This window comes from Mus musculus, chromosome 8 (assembly GCF_000001635.26).
Source record: "Mus musculus strain C57BL/6J chromosome 8, GRCm38.p6 C57BL/6J".
In the NCBI taxonomy this organism is placed as follows: Eukaryota; Metazoa; Chordata; class Mammalia; order Rodentia; family Muridae; genus Mus; species Mus musculus.
Genome location: NC_000074.6, coordinates 80,322,838 through 80,349,634, shown reverse-complemented (window position 1 = coordinate 80,349,634; position 26,797 = coordinate 80,322,838). Strand labels below are relative to the sequence as shown.

At 41.1% G+C, this 26,797-nt stretch overlaps 1 long non-coding RNA gene across 1 annotated transcript in view; it reads left to right on the top strand.

The window, feature by feature from the left end:
- Gm30605 (predicted gene, 30605) overlaps positions 1 to 26,797 on the top strand; it is an 82,113-nt gene that overhangs the window by 45,551 nt on the left and 9,765 nt on the right. The window contains exons 2-3 of the long non-coding RNA NR_168035.1: positions 19,093 to 19,191; positions 19,931 to 24,361. This is a non-coding gene — a long non-coding RNA (predicted gene, 30605). The remainder of the gene's footprint in view (positions 1 to 19,092; positions 19,192 to 19,930; positions 24,362 to 26,797) is intronic.

Genomic DNA, 26,797 nt, shown 5'->3' with positions numbered 1-26,797 from the left:
ACATTGATGGATTTTCGTATATTAAACCATCCCTGCATCCCTGGAATAAAACCTACTTGGTCAGGATGGATGATTGCTTTAATGTGTTCTTGGATTCGGTTAGCGAGAATTTTATTAAGGATTTTTGCATCGATGTTCATAAGAGAAATTGGTCTGAAGTTCTCTATCTTTGTTGGATCTTTCTGTGGTTTAGGTATCAGAGTAATAGTGGCTTCATAAAATGAGTTGGGTAGAATACCTTCTACTTCTATCTTGTGAAAAAGTTTGTGCAGAACTGGAGTTAGATCTTCTTTGAAGGTCTGATAGAACTCTGCACTAAACCCGTCTGGTCCTGGGCTTTTTTTGGCTGGGAGACTATTAATAACTGCTTCTATTTCTTTAGGGGATATGGGACTGTTTAGAAGGTCAACTTGATCCTGATTCAACTTTGGTACCTGGTATCTGTCCAGAAATTTGTCCATTTCGTCCAGGTTTTCCAGTTTTGTTGAGTATAGCCTTTTGTAGAAGGATCTGATGGTGTTTTGGATTTCTTCAGGATCTGTTGTTATGTCTCCCTTTTCATTTCTGATTTTGTTAATTAGGATTTTGTCCCTGTGCCCTTTAGTGAGTCTAGCTAAGGGTTTATCTATCTTGTTGATTTTCTCAAAGAACCAACTCCTCGTTTGGTTAATTCTTTGAATAGTTCTTCTTGTTTCCACTTGGTTGATTTCACCCCTGAGTTTGATTATTTCCTGCCGTCTACTCCTCTTGGGTGAATTTGCTTCCTTTTTTTCTAGAGCTTTTAGATGTGTTGTCAAGCTGCTAGTATGTGCTCTCTCCCGTTTTTTCTTGAAGGCACTCATAGCTATGAGTTTCCCTCTTAGAAATGCTTTCATTGTGTCCCAAAGGTTTGGGTACATTGTGGCTTCATTTTCATTAAACTCTAAAAAGTCTTTAATTTCTTTCTTTATTCCTTCCTTGACCAAGGTATCATTGAGAAGAGTGTTGTTCAGTTTCCATGTGAATGTTGGCTTTCTGTTATTTATTTTGTTATTGAAGATCAGCCTTAGTGCATGGTGATCTGATAGGATACATGGGACAATTTCAATATTTTTGAATCTGTTGAGGCCTGATTTGTGACCTATTATGTGGTCAATTTTGGAGAAGGTACCATGAGGTGCTGAGAAGAAGGTATATCCTTTTGTTTTAGGGTAAAATGTTCTGTAGATATCTGTCAGATCCATTTGTTTCATCACTTCTGTTAGTTTCAGTGTGTCCCTGTTTAGTTTCTGTTTCCATGATCTGTCCATTGGTGAAAGTGGTGTGTTGAAGTCTCCCACTATTATTGTGTGAGGCGCAATGTGTGCTTTGAGCTTTACTAAAGTTTCTTTAGTGAATGTGGCTGCTCTTGTATTTGGAGCATAGATATTCAGAATTGAGAGTTCCTCTTGGAGGATTTTACCTTTGATGAGAATGAAGTGTCCCTCCTTGTCTTTTTTGATGACTTTGGGTTGGAAGTCAATCTTATCAGATATTAGGATGGCTACTCCTGCTTGTTTCTTCATACCATTTGCTTGGAAAATTGTTTTCCAGCCTTTCATTCTGAGGTAGTGTCTATCTTTTTCTCTGAGATGAGTTTCCTGTAAGCAGCAAAATGTTGGGTCTTGTTTGTGTAGCCAGTTTGTTAGTCTATGTCTTTTTATTGGCGAGTTGAGACCATTGATGTTAAGAGATATTAAGGAAAAGTAATTGTTGCTTCCTGTTATTTTAGTTGTTAAAGGTGGCATTCTGTTCTTGTGGCTGTCTTCTTTTAGGTTTGTTGAGGGATTACCTTCTTGTTTTTTCTAGGGCGTTGTTCCCGTTCTTGTATTGGTTTTTTTCTGTTATTATCCTTTGAAGGGCTGGATTCGTGGAGAGATAATGCGTGAATTTGGTTTTGTCGTGGAATACTTTGGTTTCTCCCTCTATGATAATTGAGAGTTTGGCTGGGTATAGTAGCCTGGGCTGCAGTTTGTGTTCTCTTAGTGTCTGTATAACATCTGTCCAGGCTCTTCTGGCTTTCATAGTCTCTGGTGAAAAATCTGGTGTAATTCTGATAGGCTTGCCTTTATATGTTACTTGACCTTTTTCCCTTACTGCTTTTAGTATTCTATCTTTATTTAGTGCATTTGATGTTCTGATTATTATGTGTCGGGAGGAATTTCTTTTCTGGTCCAGTCTATTTGGAGTTCTGTAGGCTTCTTGTATGTTCATATGCATCTCATTCTTTAGATTTGGGAAGTTTTCTTCAATAATTTTGTTGAAGATGTTTGCTGGACCTTTGAGTTGAAAATCTTCATTCTCATCCACTCCTATTATCCGTAGGTTTGGTCTTCTCATTGTGTCCTGGATTTCCTGGATATTTTGAGTTAGGATCTTTTTGCATTTTCCATTTTCTTTGATTGTTGTGCCGATGTTCTCTATGGAATCTTCTGCACCTGAGATTCTCTCTTCCATCTCTTGTATTCTGTTGCTGATGCTCAAATCTATGGTTCCAGATTTCTTTCCTAGGGTTTCTATCTCTAGTGTTGCCTCGCTTTGAGTTTTCTTTATTGTGTCTACTTCCCTTTTTAGGTCTAGTATGGTTTTGTTCATTTCCATCACCTGTTTGTATGTTTTTTCCTCTTTTTCTGTAAGGACTTCTACCTGTTTGATTGTGTTTTCCTGTTTTTCTTTAAGGACTTGTAACTCTTTAGCAGTGTTCTCCTGTATTTCTTTAAGTGATTTATTAAAGTCCTTCTTGATGTCCTCTACCATCATCATGAGATATGCTTTTAAATCTAGGTCTAGGTTCTCAGGTGTGTTGGGGTTCCCTGGACTGGGCGAAGTGGGTGTGCTGGGTTCTGGTGATGGTGAGTGGTCTTGGTTCCTGTTAGTCAGATTCCTCCGTTTACCTTTCGCCATCTGGTAATCTCTGGAGTTAGTAGTTATAGTTGACTCTGTTTAGAGATTGTTCTTCTGGTGATTCTGTTACCGTCTATCAGCAGACCTGGGAGACAGATTCTCTCCTCTGAGTTTCAGTGCTCAGAGCACTCTCTGCTGGCAAGCTCTCTTACAGGGAAGGTGCGCAGATATCTTGTATTTGGACCTCCTCCTGGCCGAAGAAGAAGGCCCAAAACAGGACCTTTCTCAGACACTGTGTTGCTTTGGCAGTTCCCAGGTGGTACAGACTCTCACCTAAGCAGACTAAATTCCTAAGTTCCTTGGAGTCCCGGGACCAAGATGGCGTCCGCTGCTGCTGTGGCTTAGGTCGCCTCCCCAGCCGGGCGGGCACCTGTCCTCTGGTCTGGAAGGTGGCCGGCTGTCCCCGGCCCACACAGGGTGCTGCCTCAGCGCCTCTGTGCTTCTGCCTGTTCCAGAAGCTGTCAGGTTCTCTGGCGCACCCTCTCACCTGTTCAGACTAATTTCCTAAGTTCGGCGGGTCCCGGACCAAGATGGCAACCGCTGCTGCTGTGGCTTAGGCCGCCTCCCCAGCCGGGTGGGCACCTGTCCTCTGGTCCGGAAGGTGGCCGGCTGTCCCCGGCCCACGCAGGGTGCTGCCTCAGCGCCTCTGTGCTTCCGCCTGTTCCAGAAGCTGTCAGGTTCTCTGGCGCACCCTCTCACCTGTTCAGACTAATTTCCTAAGTTCGGCGGGTCCCGGACCAAGATCAAGAAAGATTTTATAGTCATCATGACGGATAATGATTTAGCAATCATTTCTCCATTCAATGGTAACTTTATTAGGAACATTGTTACAACTAGCCACAGAAGGATGAAGTTAATTCAGGGGTGCTACTTGTACTGGATTTTTAGAATCTTGATTCACAGTGGTAGGACATTCTTTATTTCAATCAAGTTCAAAACCACAGCCTGCTATTGAGGTCTTCTGAGGTTACTGTCCATGCTTACCCTTCACAGTCAACATCATACCAGCCACAATCCAACTGAAAACAGAGACCACAACAAGGATTTTAACAGAGGCAATCCCTGTCTTACCTTCTCTTCCTGTTATGGCAATTAGACATTCTGACAAAAGCAACCTAAGGGAGAAAGGGCTTATTCTCTGGCTTCAAGGTATAGTCCATAATGGCAGGGGGTCAAGGCAGTAGGAGCTTGAAGCAGTCACAGCATGCCTATAATCAGAAGAACAGAGAAATGTATGCATGCTTCCTAGAGTTTGACTTCATTTATCCACATTGTTCAAAGATCCCTTGTCCAGGAAATGATGTTACTGACAACTGAGATGTGTCTTCCCACTTTGATGAATACTCCCTGCAGGTACTCTCAGAAGCTTTTCTTCCAGGTCACTCTAAAATCCTTCAAGTTGACGATCAATTTTAAGCATCACAATCTTATATATATCATTTATAACTATGTATAAGAATTCCCTGGGCAAGTGATTCTGAGCTGTGTGTGAAAACTAGCTAAGAATAAGCCAAAGAACTAGCAGCAGGCAATGCTTCAAGATTCTATGTGAGGTTCTGTTTGACTTCCCTAAGTGATGAGCTGTAACCTAGAAGTGAAATAAGTCCCCTTCTACCTAAGTTTCTTTTGGTCACAATATTTTGTCAGAATAAAAAGGCAACAGGAGAAAGGCTGCAACATGTTGATTTCAGTGACAAAGGAAGATCTCTGGTCTGTTCAGGATGCTATGACACAAAGCCCCAGACTAAGTGCCTTATAAACAACACATGCTTACTCCTCATAGCTCTAGAGGTTGGAAGTGCAAGATGAAAGCATCTGTAGAGTCAGTATTTGGTGATAGTCTGTTTCCTGTTACATAAGTAGTGCTTTCCTGCAGTGACCTCACACATAAAGGGGACAAGGCAGCTACCGAGGTTTCTTTTATAAATGCATTAACTTCATTATGAATGGTCTGCCCTTGTGACATGCTCATCCCCAAAGTTCCCATTCAGAAAAACTATCCTACTTGTAATTTGGCTTTGATGTGTTGTTTTAATTCCATTTCTGATGCTGTGATATAAGAACCAACAGAAAGCAACTTGGAAGAGAAAGGAATTTCTTTTAGTTTATAGTTTCAGATTATAGTTTATCATTGTGGAGAAACCAAGGCAGAAAATTCAAAGTTATTCATATCACATCCTCAAAAAAAAAAGCAGAGAAAATGAATGCATACATACATACTCATTCACTCATTTATGCTCAGCTCTATTTTTCCACTCTTGAATAGTTTATGGCTTCTCTGCTCAGGGAATGGTGCCACCCACAGTAGACACAGTCTTCCAACATCAATTAACCTAATTAATCCTTACTTCCAAGACATATCCAAGGCCAATCCAATGTAGACAATTCCTCATTGAGACTCTCTTTCCAATGATTCTAATTGAGTCATATTGGCAATTTAAGCTAACCATCACATGTATATTGTAGGAAGACACAAATATTTAGACCATAGTAGAAAGCATTAGTAAGGAGTTAAAGAATGCAGTCTGTGGACATTTAGTGTTACAAATAATAACCAATATTTTACCCTTTAATTGTTTGAATTTTTATCCAATCTACATAAATATAGGCTTCTAAAAGATCACTGTGTAGAGGTGACTCTATTCTATGTTCAGTTAAAAAGTTCAACATTGAGCTTTCTATTTCTAGTTTTTGTGGTGTTTATATGGACACATAGGTAAAATTATGATTGCATTCATTCAAGAAATACAGAGAAAATTATTCTTGTAATCGGGTGGCAAACACATATAAAATATACTATATTGAGTGAACTGTAATAGCTTTTCCCATGTAAAACAACAGCCACAGTCGGCATCAGAATTTAAAAACATTTAATTAACACAGCTGACTATGAATGTCTATTGATTAAACTTAAGTTAAATATGGAAACAAAACAAAATAAGCCAAAGATAGTGCTTTTTACAAGGTGGTATGTGCTTCTTTTGTTCTTTTTAAACCAGATTTTAGAAATGTTTCAGCATTCAGGAGAAATACATTATAAATCAGCCAACTAATCCCTTGTTGGCACTGAACGATTCTTCAATTAAAAAATTATTAGTTGAAAATCTTTTATCAAGACACTCATGTGTTGGAAGCCAGAAGATTTCAGATTTTGCAATAACTACAAAGGCAAGCTGATTCCGACAAAGCCAGGGAGATGAGAAAATTAAGTGACGAGGAGCTCAGACAGCTCAAGATCCAGTTTTGAAATTCTGCAAATGACTTGTAGGAACAATCGTTTGATCAAGCTCTGTTTTTGGTAATTGGATTATATCATGTACTGGAATGGAATGAAGTCCTATGACTTTGTAGCATCTATTTGGCAACACATTAGAATTATGAGCAGAGAGTTTATTTTTATGAGTTTTGCCTTGTAAAATGTTTGGTGGCAAAGAGAATCTTGAAATTGGGGTAAAGAGACATTATCTGTCCAGTATCTGACCTTGTATGTGAATGAACACATTTCCCAAGGTTTAGAGATGACGGTCCCATTTACTTTGCACATTTTCTTTGTGTTGATCCATTCATGAGCACCCACTAGTCAGTGTATTTTCTCAATTATAATGTTATACATTACAGGACAGAATTAATAGACATCCATTTCAAGCATTATTAGGAATATTAATTTGAAGATTATTTGAAAAATTAAAGATAACATTAAGAAAAGTAAGAATTTCTATGGAAATTATTATGTATGTGATATTACAGATCATTTTTAACAAACAAGTTGTAGAAAGGGATGTATATTATTTTTAGTGTTAAGATATTGAGATAATATAAATAATTTTTATGTTTCTCTTTAATCTATGAAACTATGAATTATATTATAAATGGAGTGATTTTTGCCAAGAATTTCTGCTAAGAAATATTTATAAGTCAACCAATTTAAAGCACATGCCAATTTGTTGAAGGTTTCTTTTCCTTTTTTATTTCTCTCTCTTTGTCAGTTAGGCTGGCCTTAAACCCAGGTATAAGTCACAGATATCTTACTTCTATTGAATTGTTTGAACCTGTCTTATTAAGTCATATAAGAAGTTAGTCTAGAAGGTAGAATATAGCCAAAGCTAGTTCTGAGCTCCTGATTTTCTTGCTTCCACTTTCCAGGTGCTGAAATTGAAGGAGCTGTTTAATGACTACTTGAAATATATAATTTTTAATCAATCTTAATATCCTCCTTTGCTCTCAAAACTGTCTTGGCTTGGGATCTTAGTGTGCTAGGTTGTTGTTATAAAATTCTACCATACACTAGGTTTTAAACACAGAAACTCAATTTGCCCCTGCTTTGAAAAAGATAGAAGCCCAGCATTGGCACAACAGCCCCGTCTGCTTCTCATGCAGGCTCTGCTCCTGGCTCTTTACCATCACAAATGTTATGGCAGGCACCCCAAGTCTTGAGATGGCAGAGACAGAGTCCACTCTTTCTAGTGTGTCTCATTAATACCACTAGGAGAGCTTCATCCCCGTGATCACATGTCATCCATATTATCTCTGATAGGCCTCAACAAATACTGTCACATAGGGTCACAGCTTCAAAGGAGAAAATTCAGTTCATTAAACTTTTACTTAAACTTGTAGCCCTATACCTAGGGATCACATTGTAGAATAAGAAATGATAATGGAGCTTCATATGCACAGTTCTTATGAGTCCTCACCCACCAACATCCAGGTTCTCAGATGCAGATGAAGGTACACATTTCCCTATAATCTGGGGGCTGGAGAGGTGGCTCAGCAGTTAAGAATACTGACTGCTCTTCCAGAGGTCCTGAGTTCAATCCCCAGAAACCACATGGTGTCTCACAACCATCTTTAATGGAATCTGATGCCCACTTCTGGTGTGCCTGCCTTCCAAAACAAGCCTCTTTGTCCCTTTCTCTCCTAGCTGAGCCCTCTCTTACTAGCACTTCTCTGCTAGCTTTTGAGGACACAACTCCTGCTGTACATCTTGCCAGGGAGCGTGGGATTCCTAGAGGCTGCTCTGAAGGCATTCTGCAGGGTCCCAGTCACTTTACCATTGTTAGTAACTCTCCTGCTTGAGTGGCTCAGAACTGTTGGCTAAAACAGGCTGGGGACGCCTCCAGATGGTTTTCAATGGTTTGAAAGAACCTGAAAATAATTTGAAGCTTTTGCTGTTCCTTCCCAGACCTCCTTGCCCTTGCCTAGTAAAATGAGCAGTGGATTCCTTTCCTTGGGTTCTTCACCATCTAAGGACCAGTCGACCCTCTCTTGATCCTGCCTTCCAGAGTTGATGTCCTCTTTTTGGTAAAGAGCTTAAGAGACCACATTATTTACACGGACACAGTTTAAAATTTGATTCACATCTTTGACAACGTACTTTTGGACCCCTCTACCAAACAACTCACACTTACAATCAGATGCGTTGGGTTTCAAGATTATTGTGGGTAATACAAGTTTTAGTATAACAATAATAATTCCGATGACTTCACTGTTTACTGCTTCTACTCTCATCTAAATGACAAAGCTAGGCTCCTGGGGGGCAAGGCAGTGACAAGAGCCTGAGGAGGACAAACCTTAGTTATTACCTCAAAATGTCCTGCCAAAAATGCAGGAATTTTAAGACTTTAAAAAAAAAAAGCTTTAAAATTATTTATTAGATCCACTCTTTTATAGATGATCTATGAAAGTTTGAGACCCAAATAGAGTAAATGCTCGGTTTTAGGGTGACATGTAGCATCGGATCACATTGAGATTCACCCCCTCAAGCCAGAATGCTTTCCACTGACTAACAGCTGCCCATTTCATCAGTTTTTCTGAATTACTCTCAAAATGCATCAAAATGCAATTGGAGGCAGTGTTCTGCATATGGTAGAATCTTCTGCATGACATGATTTTCTCATGAAATTTTGTACGTTTGTGTGTGTGTGTGTGTGTGTGTGTGTGTGTGTGTGTATGTGTGAGTGTTTGTGTGTTTGTGTGTGTGTACATCATTCACTCTTCTTCCTCCTCCTCCGTCTCCTCCTCCTTCTTTTTTTCTTCCTTAGACAGTCTCCCACCTGCCCCAGAATTTGCCAAGTAAGGTGGGCTGGGTGGCCACTGGCCACTGAGCAGCACCTGCCTCTATCACAAGCATGCACCCAGTGCTTGACTTTTTCCCTGTTGTTTCTGAGAACTGAGTATGGGTCCTGCTGCTTGTGTGGCAAGCGCTTTCTGAACCAAGCCTTTCCCCAGACCTTTGCACTGAAAGTATGGCTACTCTGCCTTTGTGAGGGTGTGGGTGTGGCTTTATCCCAAGCACAGGCACTTATCCTGGCATTTCTGCCCAGCCAGGGCTTCTCTTCTGGATTGTACATTTTATTTGTGAACTCATATCCAATCTCCAGAGCCTTGGAGTGTCATAGAAAGGAGTTGCTTTAATAATTCATACAGCTGAGGGTAAGAAAAATGATTTATGCTGTAAAAAATGAAAGCCTTTCTAATTAGTGTATAATCTAAACCTTAACTGCTTATTAAAAACATTTTTTTTCTCACAGAGCTGGATCAAGTTTCATCCCCAAGATTTTCCATTTTAAGCACAACATTTTATAAAGATGCAGATGACTTTGGAGCCATGTTCTTTCTAGCATTAAAACGCCAGGATGCTAACCAGTCCTGTGCTCACCTTTGAATCTCAGCAGAACTACAGGCAATCATGTCAGAGCTTTGGGGAAAGCTGTCCTAGAACTACTTTATTAGAGCGTCAATACTGAACCTCAAAAAGCAAATTTAGTGGGGTTTTTTTTTTTGACGTAAATTTTTTCTATGTGACATTTTCAGTTAATCAGTTCCTGCCTTAACTATGGTCACTGAACATCATTAATATCTTTCTTCTTTGTTTTTCCTCTCTGAGAGAAGCAGAAGAGGAGCATGCAGCAACATTTCACCTCAGGAACCTCAGACAGCCTTATTGATTCCCGTCTGATCATATGCTTTTACTTCCCTGTGCTCAATATTCATTGAATCCCTGCTCAAACCATCAGATCTTGAGTCACAGAAACTTCACACCAACAGTTTCAAGCAAAGTCTCCCATTTCCACAACCTTTTACTTTAACAAGGCAAACTAAATAAACAAATCTATTAAGGATGCCATCGTAAGCTCAGGGAGCAGGTTATTTACACAGGGAGGACAAAATGAGGAATAATAGGAAATATGATGCAAAACTGTGATGATTTATATAATTATTTCCTGTCATGCTTCATCTCAGCAATGCAGGATTTATAAGGGTGCTTTGCTTTACAAAACAATGATACATTGTATATAAACCAGAGTGCAAGCACACCAGCTCTGTTTAGCAACTAGCCAAGTGCTGGTAAACTCTCTCCAAGTCTTTAGCCCACCCACCAACTAGTGAGGGAAGTACATGGAGGTTTTACCCCTGTGTCAAACAAAATTTTATTTTCTAAACAGACCCCGCCAAGTGGGGTCTTTAAGTATTCAATACCCTGGTTTATTCTATTTTGAGAAGGCATTACTTCTCTCTGTCTCTGTCTGTGTCTCTGTCTCTGTCTCTGTGTATCTCCATCACTTTCCCCTTTCCTCTCCTGCAAAATTTGTGGGTTCTTTCTTAACACAGTGAAGTAAACTAGAAACATAGTAATAATAACTACCCTTTACTTGCACAGTCCTTTCTCCAACATTTACATGTTTATTTTTCACTGGATGCTAGTTATAGCCCTCAGGGAAAGAAACGGATTCTGAAGAAACCTGGACCTTCAATATGCAAATGACTAGTACAAGCCCACTGGGCTCATTGGTAACTGAGCTGAAGTAATTCTGCAGGCGTTCTAACTCCCAGTTCTTCTGCCTTTCCATTCAAGGGCAGTAGTTACATGATCCTTGGTTGTTATCCCTGCTGTGGGTCTGTGGGATTAAATCAATTATAAGATGTTTACCCATTGTCTCAAGGAGATAGGATGCTAATTAGATCCCTAAGTGTTCTTTGGTTTTCTAGCTGTATATTTCAGCACACTACCTGGCCTAGCATGAATGTCCTCAGATTTGGCAAGTTTAAAATGAAATCATCCTCACCTTGCAAGAGCCTCTTTCCTGGGTCTCACTTAGGACAACCTTGCTTGCCAAGTTGGCCTTTAGCCAGTAGTGATCTCCAGGGGGAAGCCCCACTATGGACCAGCAAAATAACTCCCCAAGTGGGCAGGTTTCACCAGCAGCATGGAAGCAAGGCTGTCATGCCACCTTGCCTCCAGGGTGGCCTAAGTCTTTGATTTGCATCTTAGTCCTTCTGTCCTTCCTTTCTCCTTCTGAGCTCCTGCATGCATGTCCCTGCCTGCCCAACCCTTCCAGCCAGCAAAGCAATAATTTTACTGTAGAAGCCTCAAGCTTAGCCTGGATCCAGGAACAAAGCTTGGCAGATCCTTCCAATGCAGCGACCTCTTCTCTTGGCTTTGAGAAGGCTAGGCTTCCATGGTAGGCTTCAAATTGACAGTTAAGGACACTAGGCCTAAATCTTTGTTTCCAAGAACTGGGCAATTCCAGGCAATTCCAGGCCTTGGAAGCTGCTGAGGCAAGGACAATGGGTCAGCCGCAGTTTGCAGACTTCCTCAGCTACTTCCTCAGCAACAATTTCCAGACTTCCTCAGCAACAGTTTCCAGACCTCCCCCAGCAAGTTTCTAGCCCACACATCCTGATAATGTAATGTCCATAGAGATGGACCCAGCAGATTAACTTAGAGGCTACCTACCCTAGAGTTCCCTATTGTGCTTTAAATCAGGCCTGTAAGTTCAGTTGGTGGTCTCTCTGTTCTCGTAATTGGAGACCCCAGCATGCTGGACTTCTGTAGAGTAAAACACTCTGCATTTACATATTATTTGAATTTAGGGTATCATTCTTCTGAAAATCATAGATCCTTATAGCTTGTGAATGAGGACATGGAGTTAGACAGAATCCCTTGTAGGCAGACAGATAAGGAGAGGGGCCATCACTATGTAATAAAGGTGGAAATTTTCTAAGATGGTCAGCTTCTTCCTGATCTGAGACAAAGGACTGGCTGCTTGAAAAAATTAAAAAAGGCCCTGTGGCCTTTTGTCTCTGATGGACTGGCTCAACAAGTTCAAGGCTGAATCAGGACTCAGTATGTAAGAGTTGTGGGCCAGTTAGCCTCTCTCTTCTAAAGGACCAACCCTAACTTGAGAGAGAAAAATTCTTTAGAAATTTGAAAAGAGACTGCATTTGGATTTTTGGCTTCTCAGGCCTCCCCTCTGTGTCTCTTGCATGTGTGCTTCCTCACACCCATAAAACCTTCCTTTAACTACTGATTCTGTCTTTTGCTGTCTGCAGGGTTTGAGCTTTCTCTACTATCTGTTTTGCTAAAAAAAAAAAATTCTGCTTTTAATACTTTAACTGGTGGAGCAAATGAATGCAATCAAGACCTGTAGACTATATCAAAGAGGATTACAGTGAATGGGGCTCCATTCCCCTTCCACATCCAATCAGCTCACTAATGTGGCTGATCCTGCCGTCTCTTCCCCTCCCACCTGCATCTTCTACCCAAAATCTTCTAAGGCACAAATATAAGCAGAGTCTGTTTCACTTCATGTCATAAGAAATAGAGTGCAGATTTGGGTGATTTATCAAGAGTAATATGATCATTTTAATAGATAATTATGTATATTATCTGCACTTACATGGAATATAAGACTCTTTTCTATATTTCACATGCTGGGTCTTTTCCTGATTCAGGTAGATCCCACCTCAAGTGGAGGGTAAGAGTTCCTACTTGCCCATCATCTCTCCTTTCTTTCCCATACAAAGATGGCACTTGGGTATTCTGAGTATTTAAAGATGAAGGAAAATAAGACCAGAAAAGCAAGAGGATATTTCAACTGTCTCCTGCCATTCTCTCTTGAAGTGGCTCATGGGAAGGAAATTTCTGCCACCATTTCATTCCTAAAATATACCATAAAATCTAGAAGATTCCTCTTGGAATGTTTCTATTTCTTCTCTATTTCAGGCACTCAAGTGACAGGTGTCCTACCCTGTGCATAGACGGAAGACGTGTCCGTAAAAAGGCCACGGAGAACTGCAATACTGGATCTTCCTATGCATGTCTCAGGTTGCTGCAGTCAGATCACGCTCTTTGTCAAAGCACTTGCTTCTGACTGTCTATAAACAGGTCCAGATTCCCCAAGTCAAAGTGGTCTCATTTTGAAGGTTTCCACTCCACACAAAATGTTTATTATACTAATGCATATTTTCTCTTGTTACTCTTTGTTTTGTTTTAGAGATGTCAGCTAGAAACTCTGTGGTGTTTTCTCTCCTACAATTGAATAACTAGGGCCTTATAGTTATCCCTTCATGACTTCTTCTTTCTTCCCCCCTTCTCCACCCTTTCAACCCCCTTAATCCCAGAGAAGAAAGAAAAAAGGATGGCTAGGAAAGTGGGGATGTTATCATTAGACTGCTTCCTGCTGATTAGGAGCATTGGGTTCCTTGGGGTAACTTTGATCTTTGCCTGTCAGGATATCTAATTTCTTATTCTTGTTCTTCTTTGTGCATGACTATTTAATAAGCTGTGACCAACAGCAACCAATGGCAACCAATATCCCACCTCACCTCTCAGGGCCCTAGCATTTATATGCTTATGAAATGTTCCTTCAATTCCAAACATCACACAATCTCTGAACGTATCTGCCACTGGAAAAATCACACCTCTGCTAGAGCATAAGGCAAATCATAGTCAGCTGCTGTGGACAATCTGAAGCAGCCCCATATCCCACATCTGGGGTTAAAACAAAAACAGAACTTTGTCTCTGTAACTCCTTCCATGGGTATTTTGTTCCCCATTCTAAGAAGGAATGAAGTATCCACACTTTGGACTTCCTTTATCTTGAGTTTCATGTGTTTTGCAAATTGTATCTTGTGTATTTTAAGTTTCTGGGCTAATATCCACTTATCAGTGAGTGCATATCATGTGTGTTCTTTTGTGCTTGGGTTACCTCACTCAGGATGATACCCTCCAGATCCATCCATTTGCCTAAGAATTTCATAAATTCATTCTTTTTAGTAGCTGAGTATTACTCCATTGTGTAAATATACCACATTTTCTGTATCCATTCCTCTGTTGAGGGACATCTGGGTTCTTTCCAGCTTCTGGCTATTATAAATAAGGCTGCTATGAACATAGTGGAGCATGTGTCTTTATTACCAGTTGGAACATCTTCTGGGTATATGCTCAGGAGAGGTATTGCTGGATCTTCCAGTAGTACTATGTCCAATTTTCTGAGGAACCTCCAAACTGATTTCCAGAGTGGTTGTACAAGCTTGGAATCCCATCAGCAATGGAGGAGTGTTCCTCTTTCTCCACATCCTTACTAGCATCTGCTGTCACCTGAATTTTTGATCTTAGCCATTCTGACTGGTGTGAGGTGGAATCTCAGGGTTGTTTTGATTTGCATTTCCCTGATGATTAAGGATGTTGAACTTTTTTTTTTTTTGGTGCTTCTCAAGAATTCAGTGTTCCTCAGTTGAGAATTCTTTGTTTAGCTCTGTACCTCATTTTTAATAGGGTTATTTGATTTTCTGGAGTCCAATTTCTTGAGTTCTTTATATATATTGGATATTAGTCCCCTATCTGATTTAGGATTGGTAAAGATCCTTTCCCAATCTGTTCATGGCCGATTTGTCTTATTGCCAGTGTCTTTTTGCCTTATAGAAGCTTTGTAATTTTATGAGGTCCCATTTGTCGATTCTTGATCTTATAGCTCAGCCCACTGCTGTTCTGTTCAGGAATTTTTTCCCCTGTGCCCATATCTTCGAGGCTTTTCCCCACTTTCTCCTCTATAAGTTTCACTGTCTCTGGTTTTATGTGTAGGTCTTTGATCCACTTAGACTTGAGCTTTGTACAAGGAGATAAAAATGGATCAATTCACATTCTTCTATATGAAAACCACCAGTTGTGCCAGCACCATTTGTTGAAATGCTGTCTTTTTTTCCACTGGATGATTTTAGCTCCCTTGTCAAATGTCAAGTGACCATAGGTGTGTGGGTTCATTTCTCAGTCTTTGATTCTATTCCGTTGATCTGTCCCTGAACCAGTACCATGCAGTTTTTATCACAATTGCTCTGTAGTACAGCTTGAGGTCAGGCATGATGATTCCACCAGAGGTTCTTTTATTGTTGAGAATAATTTTTGCTATCCTAGGTGTTTTTGTTATTCCAGATGATTTTGCAAATTGCCATTTCTAACTTGGTGATGAATTGAGTTAGAATTTTGATGGGGACTGCATTGAATCTGTAGATTGCTTTTTGGCAAGATAGCCATTTTTTACTATATTAATCCTGCCAATCTATGAGCATGAGAGATCTTTCCATCTTCTGAGAACTTCGATTTCTTTCTTCAGAGACTTGAAGTTCTTATCATATAGATCTTTCACTTCCTTAGACTTACGGAAGGAGTTAGAGAGACAAAATTCAGAGCAGAACATGAAGGAATGACCATCCAGAGACTGCCCCACTTGGGGATCTATCCCATAAGCCACCACCAAACCCAGACACTAGGCAGATGCCAATAAGAGCTTGCTGACAGGGGCCTGATATAGCTTTCTCCTGTGAGGCTTTACCAGTGCCTGGAAAATACAGAAGTGGATGCTCACAGTCATCCATTGGATGGAGCACAAGGTCTCCAATGAAGGAGCCAGAGAAAGTACCCAGGGAGCTGAAGAGGTCTGGTGCCCCATAGGAGGGCCATCAATATGAACCAACCAGTACCCCCAGAGCTCCCAGGGACTAAACCACCAACCTAAGATTACACATGTTGGGACTCATGGTTCTAGCTGCATATGTAGCAGAGGATGGCCTAATCAGTCATCATTGGGAGGAGAGGCCCTTGGTCCAGTGAAGGTTCTATGCCCCAGTATAGGGGAATGCCAGGACCAGGAATGGGAGTGGGTGGGTTGGGGAGCAGGGGGAGGGAGAGGAGTTAGGGGATTTTCAGAGGGGGAATTAGGAAAAGGGATAACATTTGAAATGTAAATAGAGAAAATATCTAAATAAATAAATAAACTAAAACCAGAAAACAAAAAACAAAAACAGAGTCTTATAATATTTCTGTTTTTTTTTTCTTTTAAGAAAAGAAAACAAAATTCTAAAATTCTCACTACAGGGTCCTAGCTAAGATGATACTTCAAAAAAAATCAGTAAAACTGTCAAATAGATTGTCTTAGTTAGGGTTTTACTGCTGTGAACAGACACCATGACCAAGGCAAGTCTTATAAAAACAACATTTAATTGTGGCTGGCTTACAGGTTCAGAGATTCAGTCTGTTAGCATCAAGGTGGGAGCATGGCAGCATCCAGGCAGGCATGGCGCAGGCAGAGCTGAGAGTTCTACATCTTCATCCAAAGGCTGCTAGTGGAAGACTGACTTCCAGGCAACTAGGGTGAGGATCTTAAGCCCACACCTACAGTGACACACCTACTCCAACCAGGTCACACCTATTCCATCAAGGCCACACCTCCAGATGTTGCCACTCCCTGGTCCAAGAATATACAAACCACAACATAGATGTATCAATTAATAAGAAAAGAAGCTATGAAAGAGAGCAAGGAGGGGTGTATAGCAGGGGTTGGAGGAAGGAAAGGGAAGGGGGAAATAATGTAATTATATAATAACTTTAAAAAATAAAAATATTAAAAAATTGTCTATCCTGAATATCTTTCCCCCATTCCTCAGCTCCCTTCACAAGCCAACCTCTGTAACAATTGAAAAGGTAACATAGACTTTCATGCCACCCCTCAACTCTGACTATTCTTACTTCCATGGTTTCTGGACTATTCTTACTTCCTGTCCCTCACACAGAACAGACATTGCTTCACATCAGCTTCGTCTGTAGAGATGTGTTTGCAGTGACCAAATGGCTAATTTGCCTCCTTGAGGGTGGTTGATCCTGTCTCCGTGATACCTACCTTTACAGAGAGGTCTGGGAAGTAGCTCATTAGGAGGTAGGTTCTTGACTGGGTTATTGGGACCTCAGTGTTTACCACTTCCTTCCTATGTACCAGAAAGTGATCAGTGTCTCCACAATCTTGTATTTAAGTGCTTCTTGCCAACTAGTGGGAACCTACTTCCTCTGGGTTGACTTACCTTGAACCAAAACAGTTGTGATCACCAGTTGAAGACTCTTTTTAACATCAGGCCTATTACTATTTGTCTTAGTTAGGGTTTAATTGATGGTGATTAAGAAGAGACCAGCATCACTGAGGTGACATCTAAGAAATGTTTTCTGAGAGCACAAAGAAGCTCTGTTTCAGAGACAGCCTCAGGCTGCAGCTGGACTTGTTAATGTATAAGAATCACCCAGGTGGTACCAGTTTTGAAGGCTTGAAGGGGTCATGGAGAACAGCTAAGGCTTGGCACTGTGAGAGGCCAAGAAAGGCCATTGGTGAAAGAGCAGTCTCAGTTGTAATTAATGGCCTAGGACTGAAGGAATCATGCAAAGAACTTGAGACTTGGCACCATGAAGGGAGCTTTTGAGAGGCTATTAGTAAAGCTTAATTGCAACAAAAGACCCCAGCATGTTGGAGATACCAGTACCATGGGATGACAACCAAGAACAGCAGCAGAATTAGAGAAGAGTCATCCAGTCTAGAGAACTACAGAGAGCAGAGCTGAAGAAGTAACATAAGCACTTTGGAGCAGCTCAGCAGATCATGTATGGATCCTGGGCACTGGAACAAGAAGCTATGAAGTTGAAGTTGTCTTGAAGACCCTAAGATATTATAAATGCCAGAGCTTCAGGATATGTTTCTAACAGGGAGTAGAAATAGTCCAGGAGAAAGAATTGTGCTGCAGTCAACAAAGCTGAAAGGAGTTGGACATCAAACATGGAGATGCAGAGCTTGGAGTTTTCCCAGCTGTTTTTTTGGTCTTGTTTTGGTCCAGTATTGCCTCATTATAATGTTTTCAAATGGTAATGTATATCCTGTGCCATGATATATTGGAAGTATATGATCTGCTTTTTGCTTTTGTATTTATATGGGATTACAGTTAAGAGATCACTTGTTTCTCAGAAAAGACATTGAACTTCAGACTTTTAATATTGGTGAGACTGTTATATATTATAGAGACTTTTGAAGTTAGACTAAAAATATTTTGCACTATGCTGTGACTAGGTATGGCCCCCATAGACTCATGTGTTTGAACAAGCCTATGATGTTAAGGAGTGAAATATGGTGGTTTGGATATGCTTGACCCATGCAAAGTGGCACTGTTAGGAGGTGTGGCCTTGTTGGAATAGGTGTGGCTTTGTTGGAAGAAGTATGCCACTGTGTAGGTGAGCTTGGAGGATTCCTATTGCTCAAGCTATGCCTAGTGTGGAAAGAGAGCCTCCTCCTAGCTGCCAGAAAGAGAGTCTCTTCCTAGATGCCTTTGGTTCAAGGTGTAGGACTCTCAGCTCCTCTAGCACTACCTCTGCCTGCCTGCTACCATGCTCCCTGACATGATGATAATGGACTGAACCTCTGAAACTCTAAGCCAGCCCCTATATAAGAGTTGCTGTAGGGGCTGGAGAGATGGCTCAGCAGTTCAGAACACTGATTACTCTTCCAGAGGTCCTGAGTTCAATTCCCAGCAACCACATGGTGGCTCATACCACCCGTAAATGGGATCTGATGCACTCTTTTGGTATGTGTCTGAAGACAGCTACAGTGTACTCATATAAATAAAAATAAATAAATAATAAAAAAGAATTGCTGTGGTCACGGTGTCTCTTCACAACAATGGAAACCCTAACTAAGACATTATTACCTCTTTGGATGAGTGGGAGGACCCCATAGGCTCACAATACCTCTTCCCTTTCCTGAGGTTACTTAAGTGATTAACAATTCCTGGGAATTAATGAGAGACTCTGGTGGTGTAGTGGCCCATACATTGCCCAGTGCGATCCATCAGAAGTATTGTTTTTGTGAATATATCTAGCTGTGGGTGGGATGCTTTATTATGATAGTTTGCCTATTTATAAATTGTTGAAGGAACTTCTCAGTGGTGTCACTGCCGTTATTCCTGTAAATAATGCCCTCAAATGTGTTGCTTTACCAAGCTAGACCTAGATTGTAATTTTTCTTTGGGCAGCTACTGCCTTCTCTGTCTAGAGCAAATAGATTTTTCCTTTCATCTCCCCAGGAACAGTCCATGACACACCACAGGCTCAAAGCAATGGGCTCAAGAGATCATCGGCTAAAAACTTGGAGACTCTGAGAAAAAAATGAATCTTTCCTCCTTGTAAGTGGATTTTCATAGATGGTTTGTGGCACAAACAGAAAGTGACCTGATACATCCACCACCGCTACCATGGGAGGGGTGCGGGGAATGAGAGGAAGAGGTTCTGTGCACCACAGGCATTATGATGGGAGCTGCCTGATGATTTTATTATCATGCACTAGATGCATCTTACCTGCTAAAGTATAAGAGGTATGGTGGAGATATGGGGGTAGGGGTGGACAGGAGAGATAAGAGCACAGGGTAGGGGCCCTGAAAGTCTCAAGCAGTGAAGATTTTTCTTCCTAGGAACTAGAGAAGAAACCTGAGCCAGTGTCCAGTAGGAGAGATGGGATGATATTTCCTGAAAGCCCCTTGACTTTCTATCCTGCTGTTTACAGCCTCTAGCCTGACAGACTGTGTTCCTGTGATAAGTAGTTTTTGTCTTAAATACTAGCTATGAGAAGAGGCCTAGGCACTAATCCAGAATTATTGTTAGGATTTAAAGGATGATCAAAGGAAGGAGGCTTTAAGACAGAGTTGGGATGTGGAATGCAACTGTAAGCACTAAAGAAATTCAAGCAAAGGGTGGAGAGGGTGGGTGCCCTGTGTGAATGCCCATGTGGGAACTGCTTTCTGCACAGGTTTCAGTGTCATTCTGTAGCATATACCAAGTGTTCAAGGATGGTGGTTGAAGGGATGGAGCATCTAGGTGAGATGATTTAAGTGGGAACTACCGGATCACAAAATCTTTTCCTTTCAGGACAGCAGTGTCAAGGACATTCTGAACGTGTGGAGAGAAGTCACCAGTGACCCTCCTGACGAAGATTCCAGTACTAGCAGGAGGCCAAGTAACCCCACACCAATTTCCTCTTTAGTGGAGGCTGACTGGCTTTCAGTGTATCCTTTTTGCTTGACTCACTAAGGAGCACCTCTTTGCCTTCTACAGGGAGAGTCAAAATTCCCTGTCCCTTCTGCCAGATACTGCCAGAGGGGCTTTCCCCCTTTGGCTCCTGGCTGAAAGCATGGCTAATCTGGCTGACTGATAACAACAACAGTAAATTCTGTAGTAACTGAACAGAGAAGAAAGGTGTGAAAAGAGGCAAGTTGACTGATGAATAGCAGATCACTGCCATCCTACAAGGAAACTTCTAGAATGTTGAACATTAGAGAGGAAGAAGCCCAGGGAGGAAATAACAAAGTTCAGGATACAGGGTTGTCGGAAGGCCTCCCTTATTGTGCCAGAGAAGTTAAAACAGCTTGTGAGAGTACAGAATATCACTTCAATTTCTCATCAAAGTCAGGAGACCATCTTCTCAGGCTGAACATTGCATATACCATTGGCCAGTGGGGCTTCCCAGCCATGGCTGCCACTAAAGCCCAGAGATGATTTTAACAGCTGTTCTTACAAAAATATTTTCAACACTAGGGTACTGGAAAAGCTAGAGCTGAAAAATAGAATATAAAGTCTCTTTAGAATAAAAGGAAATGCCTAGAAGCCCGGTAATGAATGCCACAGCTTACTAGAAAGGCAGATTTAAAGAATAAGGAGACACATGTTAAGAGCTCAAATTGAAAACAGGTGCTACAGCCATCTCAAGGAGCCATAGACTGTCAGAACTGGAGGATACCCAAGGGCATGGCATCCAATTCCCACACTTGATGTTCCAGGAAACCCAGGTCACCAGAAGTGAAGTGACTTTTCATTGCCACCCGCTGTTAGTGTCATATTAATCTCCTAATTCAAAAGTTAGTCTTCTCTGACCCAAATTCTTCTGGGCAAGGTTCAAATAAATATCTGCTTTGTTTTACAAAAGCTATCATAAAACTGAAGTTTAAATGCGCACACACATCTATTCTCTCTACTGTCTGACCCTCTAATACCTTGTTGGAGCTGTTTCAACAGCACTGGATGAACTTAGTATTTCATATGGCTCTAAACCTTGGCGATCTTCTTGAACTCTGCACATGGCTATCTTACGAGGAATGGTCCTGTATCTCTCCAGTTTACAACTGAATTGACACTTTTCTTTCATGTCCTTCTCAGCATCGACCATACAAAATACCTAGTACCATCCTTCCCAAAGTGAACGAGATGGGGACCGGGAAGCACAGTAGGGAGACACTCTTCAGGACCCATGTTCCCAAGCTGATACCAATTCACTGAATTTGTCACTATTGAATCAGTCACTTAACCAATGAACATTATGATTACCAGGATATCTCCTGCAACTCCTGTATCCTGGGTACTTTCTGAGGATAGAGGTAGAGTCTTTTTGCCAGGAGAAAGCTCTTTCTGCCTCTACTCATCTCTTTAGATGCAGAACACTTCTCACTGAGCATCTTACAGGTTAGAAATGAACTCTGTTTCCATCTTCTGGTTGAAGATTGTAGTCGGCCATCAGTGGGAAGAGAGACCCCTTGGTCTTGCAAACTTTACATGCCCGAGTATAGGGGAATGCCAGGGCCCTGAAGTGGGAGTGGATGGGTAGGGGAGCAGGGCAGGTAGAGGGTATAGTTGACTTTCGGGATAGCATTTGAAATGTAAATGAAGAAAATATCTGATAAAAAATTGAAAGAAAGAAAAAAAAAAAGAAATAAAGAAACAATCACCGACCTTACAGAACGCTTTCTGTTTGGGTCTTTCAGGTAACTGTTGGCATTCCTGTGTTCAGGAGTCACATATGTAGCCATCTGCTACATATGCAGCTAGAGACACGAGTTCTGGGGGTACTGGTTAGCTCATATTGTTGTTCCACCTATAGGGTTGCAGACCCTTTCAGCTCCTTGGGTATTTTCTCTAGCTCCTCCATTGGGAGCCCTGTGTTCCATCCAATAGATGACTGTGAGCATCAACTTCTGTGTTTGCCATGCACTGGCATAGCCTCACACGAGACAGCTATATCAGGGTCCTTTCAGCAAAATCTTGCTGGCATGTTTAATCAAGGGAGGTAAAACCATCCAGTGGAAAAAAGACAGCATTTTCAACAAATGGTGCTGGCACAACTGGCAGTTTTCATGTAGAAGAATGAAAATTGACCCATTCTTATCTCATTGTACAAAGCTCAAGTCTAAGTGGATCGATAAACTCCATATAAAACCAGAGACAGTGAAACTTATAGAGGAGAAAGTGGGGAAAAGCCTTGAAGATATGGGCACAGGGGAAAACTTCCTGAATAGAACAGCAATGGCTTGTGCTGTAAGATCAAGAATCGACAAATGGGACCTCATAAAATTGCAAAGCTTCTGTAAGGCAAAAGATACTGTCAATAAGACAAAAAGGCCACCAACAGATTGGGAAAGGATCTTTACCAAACCTAAATCTGATAGGGGATTAATATCTAGTATATAAAAAGAGCTGAAGAAGCTGCACTCCAGAAAATCAAATAACCCTATTAAACAATGGGGTACAGAGCTAAACAAAGAATTCTCAACTGAGGAATACCGAAGGGTTGAGAAGCACCTGAAAAAATGTTCAACATGCTTGATCATCAAGGAAATGCAAATCAAAACAACCCTGAGATTCCACCTCACACCAGTCAGAATGGCTAAGGTCAAAAACTCAGGTGACCGCAGATGCTGGTTAGGATGTGGAGAAAGAGGAACACTCCTCCATTGTTGGTGGGATTCCAAGCTTGGACAACCACTCTGGAAATCAGTCTGGATGTTCCTCAGGAAATTGGACATAGTACTACTGGAAGATCCAACAATACCTCTCCTAGGCATATACCCAGAAGAAGTTCCAACTGGTAAGAAAGACACATGCTCCACTATGTTCATAGCAGCCTTATTTATAATAGCCAGAAGCTGGAAAGAACCCAGATGTCCCTCAACAGAGGAATGGATACAGAAAATGTGGTATATTTACACAATGGAGTAATACTCAGCTACTAAAAAGAATGAATTTATGAAATTCTTAGGTAAATGGATGTATCTGGAGGATATCATCCTGAGTGAGGTAACCCAATCACAAAAGAACTCACATGATATATACTCATAAGTGGATATTAGCCCAGAAATGTAAAATACACAAGATACAATTTGCAAAACACAAGAAAATCAAGAATAAGGAAGACCAACATGTGAATACTTCATTCCCCCTTAGAATAGGGACCAAATACCCATGGAAGGAGATACAGAGACAAAGTTTGAAGGTAAGAGGAAAGGATGGACCATCCAGAGACTACTCCACCCAGAGATCCATCGCATAATCAGCCACCAAAGGTGATTGTTTCTTATTTCAACTTTGTGTTAAAAGTTACAAGAGAGCAAGCATGTGATCCTTCCAGATCACTATAGAGGAGATGAAGCTCCTAATTCCCTCCCAGCAATGAGTGAGAGGGAATGAATGAATGCTGTAATGAGGTGTGCTTTCCCCCTGGGTGTTTTCTTGCATCTTGCATAAGAAACTCCACATACCAGTAGGATTTGGTAATCAGGATTCACATCCTGTCTCTTCATGTGCCAGGACAGGTGCCAAAAGTGCTCCAGAAACAGCCCAGCCAGTGACACCTGCTGCATGCTCACCACGTAAACGCGTAGTTCTCAGGGCCCTGAAAGGAGGTAATATGGCTGCTGGGATGCCCTGATGCTGAGATGCTGCACATTCGGTTTGTTGTAATAGCATTTCTTGGTGAACTTCCTTTTAGAGTATAGTTCACAAGTTTATCAAAGGCACATTCTCTCAGAGATGAAGTTTCAGTAGTCCTCAAAGTTTTCTATTTAAATTTGCCTGAGTTCTGGATATGTCCTTCCTCTTGCCTTTTTCACACTTAACACTGAAAGCGTAACCAACTCCATTCAGAAGTAAAGAAAGGAAAAATGTGTTTTTGTACTTTGTAACAGCAACTGCTCTGTTTATAAGGAACAGCTTTCTGGGGGTTCAGGCAAAAGTACCCATCTCCAACACCCATCTCCTCTTTACTAGGTCTGCAGGACTCCATAAGCCTCATCCTCTTCCTGTGTGTTTCCACATCACCAAGAGAAGAGAAAACTTTGGTCTCAGTGAAAGGGGTGAAAGAGTTCGTTTCTGGAGAAGGAACTAGGCGAGGAGGAACTAGGCGCTGGTGCAATAATGTACTCAGGCACATTGCCCAGCCTCTTCATGCTGTTTACAAAGGGACTCAGGGGTAAAAAAAAGGAAACTTCCAGTCCCAGATACTCTGAGTGATGGCTACAAAGAGTCACAAAGATGGTGAGTAAATCCTGGCTTTCCACCCAGCATTAACCAGGCCCAGCTTCCAGCTCCCGGCCCTTTGCAAGTGCCTGGCTAATTCAGAAACTTGAAAGGCCCAACATGGGGCTGATACTTTTGTTCACCACTGACTGGCAGTCCTGAAATGGTCATAGCCCACCTGGACTGAGGAAATTAGGGAGATCTTTGTCCTGTACTAGAGGTTTTCATTGCATACAGGCTAGCGGGGAGGGAGAGAGGAAGGGAAATGTCCCCATAGTCAATCACTAAACTGAACTGTTCTGTCTCATTAGCTAGTTAATAAGGCTCCATTCCACTAGAAGTTCTAGTGTCTATATTCAGGAGCTGCTGGTCGTGTGATCCCCCCATTGATTCTGAGTCATTGTTCAACTACTTAAACATACCAAATTAATGCTTTAAAATTTTTAGGACGCTGGATATTGAACCCAAAGTCTTGTGCATGGCTAGGCAGGTACTCCTCCATCGAGATCCCCTGGGTCCCTGGATCCTACATTGTCCTTTATTAACTCTCAGTTGACAGGAGGGGGAAACTTTTGATTCATAGCGTCTTAAGAATGAGTCCAAGAAGATGGGGATGGGAGCGTGAGGCACTGCACTGACTTACGTGCTTGAAAGATGCTTTTGTTTTAAAGCAGGGTTGCAGTGAGGGTGGAGTGGTCCAGCAGGAAATTACACATAAATTTTACTGAAGATCAAAACCACCTTAGAACTGCAAGTGATACAATTATGCATCTGTTTTGACTTATAGCTAAGGAATCTCGACAGGCTCCTTGATTTCCTAGTGGGTGGTGCTATTCGATAGATCACTGTGGGAATATCTTTGAGGGTTACAATCTAGCTCTACCTCCAGTCCTGCTTTCTGTTTCCCGAGTGGCTGAGATATGAAGAACGGATTCCACCTCAGGATCCTATTAACAAGGATAGATCTGGGGAACATTTCTGTAGCCACACCTTCCCCACCATAACAGACCTAAACCCTCCAAAATCATGAGTCTGAATAAATCTTCCCAGTCTTAAGTGTCTTCAGCCATGTATTGTGTCACATTGAGTGATAAAATTACTACTATAATGTTCATGCAATTTGTTTGAGTTAGCTGTATATAAATTCAAATGTATCATTGCTTTTGAACTTCCATAGTCCACATTCCCTCTGAATCGTTTTCACAGGCATGCCACTGTAAAGTGCAATTGTCATCAATAACGTGCTCCATGAAGCCACTGTTCTCGTAACCTAGGGGTGAAACTCCCTGCTTCATTCTGAGGACACACAAATCACAAAGGTGGCTGAGAGCACTGAATGACCTCACTCCTTCCTAATAATGAAAGGTTTCATGTTTTTGGTTTATTTTCATATCACGCAAACCTTTTACTAATATTTAAAGGTCCCACAAGAAGTTAGCCATCAAGTCCTAGATGTTTTTCGAGCCAGCATTACTAATCTTTAAAACATGTCCTAAGGGTTAAATTAGAATGCTCAGTTGAGTGGGTAGTATATAATAAGCACGTTAAATTCTTGCTTATTTTATGTCACATGATTCACAGTTTCTCAAATGGTGACTCGGATTAACAAACAAGAAAAAGATTCTTAAGATAAAATAGAGAGAAGCAAAGAGGTCTGAGGGACTCCTGTTGTTTACTAGATGTTTTCAGATAAAAAATTTTCAGCCTACTCTTGGGATTCTTTATAGATGCCTTGGTTAAAACAGCAAAAGCATAAAAATGGAATCATTGGAGAACTTAGATAACAAAGGAAGAGGCACAGAGGAAGAAGATGCAAAGTCAGAGACACATGTGAGACACAGTTGTGATGGATACTAGCCAAGGAGAGAGGAGGAGTCTAAGGAAAGAACAAACCCTTCAGCCAGGACATGAGAAAAACCATGAGACTGGAAATAAAGACTCATAGCAGCACAATACACACTATCAGGAAGATTCTTTCAGAGGTGTACATAAGCATGTCTAAAGGACTTGAGTGTCACATATTAACAGGAACACAGTATAAGCTAACAAGATTGTTAGTATGCTCTTCAAGGAATGGAGAACTGCCATATATGCACATTTACTCTGTTCAATTTTCTGTCAGTTATTAGACTCTAAGTCAGTGGTGACATTTGTACTCTGGTTACTAAAAGCAGTGAAACCAGTAAAAACAAATTCAAAGCTTCAGAAAAACATAGAAATTATCCAGTCAAGAACAATCAAATACCCCAAACAAATATTTTTTTTTCTAAAATAGTAGCAACTGAGAGTAGGAAAGCATCCACGCTGGCTGTGTACTCATTAATTTGAAAAGTGTGTGAGACTGAGCAAACTATCTAATGTCACATCCTCCTTTTTTGATCACGTTCAGGACATATAATGAAAAACGAGATGCTGTCAGGTAGTTGAGAAAGCAATGACAGGCTCCTAGGTAGA